Below are 4963 nucleotides of genomic sequence, written 5' to 3'. Positions count from 1 at the left end.
TAAATGAGGAGAAAGAAATGTCTAAGGAATATTTAGACACAAGGTTTGGGCATTCAGGTGAAGCAAAAGAAGAGGATGAATTGCTGAGATGAACATGGAGATAATAAGTGGTGATTGGGAAGACAAGACTTCTTGGGTTTGATATATGTCCTAGGATCCCCCTTTGCATGTTGATTCCTTATGCTTCAATTAGGGGCTTGCATGAAAGAGTGCTTTCCAGTATGACAATTACTTGCCTGAGCTGGGGGCATTGATTGCATCCTTGTGCAAGCGTGATGGAGATGAGAGTCTTATTACAAGTGCAATTGTGAATACATGGTCACAAGTATGGAAGGAGGTGGATAGTGAATTTGAGGAGGAGGTTACAAGAAATAGCAAGTGGAATTTTATGTCTAAGAAGATGTTCTATGTATGCGAGAGAAATCATAGGACAACTATGCATGGATGGAGCTAATTGTTGCTAAGGCTTATATGGAGACAAGGTCTAGACACATAAGAGTGATGTGCACATTGATAGATTGCGTCTAATTATTACGGCAAGAACCAGTGCGGTGGTCTCTCTAAGCCAACCTTCAATTTTAGTGATCTGCATGCGTGCATGCCTAGTGATAAGTGGCAAAACCTCCTTTTCATCCCCCCTCTTGTAAACAATTTTTGAGAAAGTTTGTAGGGTACTAAACATAAGATGGAAACCTATACATTCAAATGAAGAGAGTATGTACTCAACTCTAGGATAAAAAATACCAGAGAAGATTTCAACTCTTTTATGTGGTTAATCTTGCACAAGATTGCTTGGATGAACAAAGAGGAGAGGCAATCGATTAAGGATATGGAAAGGGAAAGGGATGCCCTAGTCATAAAGAAGACACCTTTCATTTTTTGGCTCCATATCCTAATGCCATAAGGGTTTGAAACTAGACAATACAAATGCACTTAGGAGAGCCAATAAATTGGAAGCCCATTCTTTTAGGGATGTAGAGTCAAGCATGAAGTGTGGGTAAAAGTCAGAGCACATGCAATCTAATACATATGGGCTTCCAGAAATAATATGTAGTTTAAAAATGTTCTCTTTAATTCCCAGGAGGATTATGTGATCTGGTTTCCTAGGAATGGTAGCTCATTTAGTAGGCTATTTGGAAGGTATCTTTGTTTCTATGAGCTATAATCACGCCTACTAGTCAAACATCTTGCTCTCATATGACACTATAATAGGCTCAAAAGTAGTTGGAGTAGGGCATTTTGAATTTCAACCAAGTTTGTGATTAGTTACAAAAAAAGAGGGAAGATCATGACAAGATCTTTGGCTAGTGTAAGATTTCTCAAGAAAATCTATAGACTGAAGGGTAACAGTCCCTTAAGTTTCTTTCATGTCGAAGATGAAGGACTATGACTTTTTGTGCTTTGAGGTTTAATTACAAAAGACACTTTTACGCTAGTCACTTTTGCACTGGACATAAATATATGCAAACATATTTTAGCCCCCCCCCCCTCGAAAAAAAACATTAATTATGCAATTCACTAGAAATATTCCTCTATGCACATGCCTCTCTATGTAGATATCAATTATAAATAATGAATTACAATGAGATTACAATAGGCCTTGCTATGACACATGTGGACCTCTTCGTTCATACTTAAATAAAATTAGGATCAAGTATAGCAAGCTTCTAGATATATACCTTTAAGAAGAAGTGCTTATCAAAGTAAAGGAAGCGATTGATTCTTATTTTTATTACTTTATAATATATTAATGCTCAATATTTTTAAGAGCATGTAGGTGAAGTAAGTAAATATAATTGTGTTGAAGGCACTAAGTTAAAAACATGCTTATAGAAATAGTGATAAGCCTTCCCTCACTCCATGCTACAAAGGAAGTATTATTGAAATCTTTGTAGTTTTGCAAGATTTGATTATTTTAGCTATTGTCTATGTATATATCACCTTTAGTTGGATGACATTAGGTAAAGTGATTAACTAGGTAGACTTTGAAAAATATTCTTTACTAGGATTATGTTACTAAATATTTCTTGTATGCCTAGAGCACATATTCTTGTTTCAAAAGTAATTTTGATTGATATATGAGAAAAGAATTAATTTTTAAATAAAAAACGATCTTGCATAATGGATAATTTATGAATTAGAAAATTACCTTCTTATCAAAAAACTTTGAAAAATGATATATACTAGTTATAATTCATGGGATACTAGATCAACCAAAACAAGTAGCGGAGTATGTTTATGTGAAAAAGGAGTGGTAGATAACTTGTAATTTTCTCATAGTTTTTAAAATATATACTTTATTAGCAGATAAAAAGTATTGTGTGTCTTAGTGAAGAACCATATGTTTCTAGATTCAATGTTTTTAGTATAGACTTCAAATTTCTTAAAGAAATTGTAAATGCGAAAATATTAAATACTACCATGCCAAAGGTTATGAGCATATTACTTTATTAAGTTTTATTCTGCACAAAAATTAGCATTGTTGAAAGTAGTTCAAGAAGGAAGTAATTGACATTTTTATTTTTATTTTTTTTTAATATAGTAATTTTTAACTTTTTAAGAGCACATAGGTGAGGGAACTAGCTACAATTGTTTGGGTTCAGAATAGGTTTATATAAATCATAATAGGCCTTCCCTCAATCCATGCTAGAAAGGAAACATTGATGAAATCTTTGTAATTTTACAAGATTTCATTTGTTTAACTATTGTTTTTATGAATATTGGCTATTGCCTATGGCTGGATGACATTAAGTAAAGTGATTAATTGGCTAGAACTTGAATATATTATTTTGTAATAAATCGACAAGATTGCATTATCTCTATGCCTAGGGCATCGAATCTTTTCTCAAAAGTAAATTTGATCAATTTATGAGAAACTCAATTCATTTTGAAATCGTAAATGATCTTGCATGATAGATAAATTATGTGAATAAAATAAGATCCTATCAGAAAACTCTAAAAAAAGGTAGAGAACAACATTCCATGGGATGCTAGATCAACCAAAATAGGTAGTGGACTATTGTTATGTGAGAAATTCTTTGAAGAGGAGTGGTAGAATAAAATTTATTATTTTCTCATAGTTTTCAAAATATGAACTGGATCACATCTAAATCCAACATTTGTAATACAATCTTCACATTTCTTGAAGTAATTGTAAATGTGCAAATATTAAATACTACCTTGTCAAAGATTGTGAACATATTACTTTCTTAAAGTTCATTTTGCATAAAAATTAGCATTAGTTGAAAGTAATCTTATATGTCCATAGATGTAGTATAGAAGGTTGTCCAGACAATCTTTGCTATTAAGTACGAATATAATAGTTCAAAGGATTAACATATGTATTTCATTTTGGAAGTTTTTTTAAAAGTATCTCATCAAACAAAGGAGTATGTAAATTGATTTCCATGCATGAATATTTGTTAAATTTTATAGTCCAACTATCCATCCTAAATGTATGGAAGCCTTTAAAAAATTGATATCCATGCATTAAGACTTGTTACATTTTTTAGTCAAAGTCTCCATCCTAAATTCCATGGAAACGGTATCTCTGGTTTTGATTCAAATGGATCCAGAATAACTTGCAATTAATCTCACTCGTTATAATAGAAACATGTGTGAACTTTCAAATCAAGAAATTTGTACTCATATAAAAACTACAAATGGTATGTCTAATGCCTCACATGATCTGATTTATTAAAGGCATTCTTATTTTGTGTTATTTAAAATTCATGAAAGAATATTTTTTGACATTATTCATCACGTTTTTTAATTTTATTTATAATTTCACAAAGATAATAAGGTATTTTATTTTATTTATAATTTCACAAGAAGAAGAAGGTATAACCTTCTTTAGTGTGCTTGTGAGCTAGCTACTCACAATGCCCACCAACCCTTTGTCAAGGAGCACATAGGCTAGGTGGATTACAAGGCCGTAAGGTAATTTAATTGAAACCATGTGATCCATGACTATACTAGGCAAATAGGCAATAGACAAATTGTAGAACAACAATCTTCTGCCAATAATGTTGCATGTAGGGGCACTTTCTGCACACATTATCATGATATAATCCACTGTAAGTGAAGAGTTATGAATTGGAATAAATATTTAAGAAATCAAACCCATATCAATGAATTGAATAAAAATATGTGCACAATAAAGAAAGCCTTCCCACTCTAAAAAGATCATTAGTAACAACTAGCAAATATAGATACCTTTTAAAGAAACATAATTCTTGCTGATTACCTTAATGGACACTACTAAAGATTACATAAATTTTATAAGAAGAAAAATTATGAGATGAAATCACAAGTTACACACTTTTGTGTATACCTTTTAAATTAAAGCTAGTCCATTAGTTGTTGATGCTTCATCTGACACCAATGATTGCTTACGATTTAGTGGACCAATGCACACCAATAGAAGGCAAGTTTCACTACAACATTCGTTACTATTGGCACAAATAGCACCGATGGCTTTGCATGTAGGAATGGATTCTATAACAATGCCACAAATATGTATCATAATCAATAAGGTTAGTGATGCCAAAAGCTTTTAGGTAATCAAATCATCATACCTCTGAATGTAGCAAGGTCGTTGGTCATTAATGGTTTCTTTGATGCTAAGGGCTGCTCATACTTAAGTGGAAGAGCACACACTAGTAAAAGGCAGCTCTCACTACAACATTCATGGTTGCTTGCACAAATGGCGCCAATGGCCTTGCATGCAAGGGCTGATTCTGTAACAATGACAATTGGGCTCAAGTGAGTAATACTTTTATTGGTGGAAATTATCATAATTCTCTAATGACGTCAAGGACTCATCATGCTTAATTGGAAGAGCACATAGGAAATTTAGGGATCAAATCTTACCATAGCCAATGCTAGTTCATTCTTGTTAATGCAACCTTTGATACCAATGACTCCTCATGCTTAAGAGGGATAGAACACAATAATAAAAGAC

This window comes from Dipteris shenzhenensis, chromosome 25 (genome assembly GCF_047967505.1).
Source record: "Dipteris shenzhenensis isolate YYH24624 ecotype China chromosome 25, Dip_SZ_1.0, whole genome shotgun sequence".
Taxonomy (NCBI): Eukaryota; Viridiplantae; Streptophyta; class Polypodiopsida; order Gleicheniales; family Dipteridaceae; genus Dipteris; species Dipteris shenzhenensis.
This window is presented reverse-complemented; position numbering follows the sequence as displayed.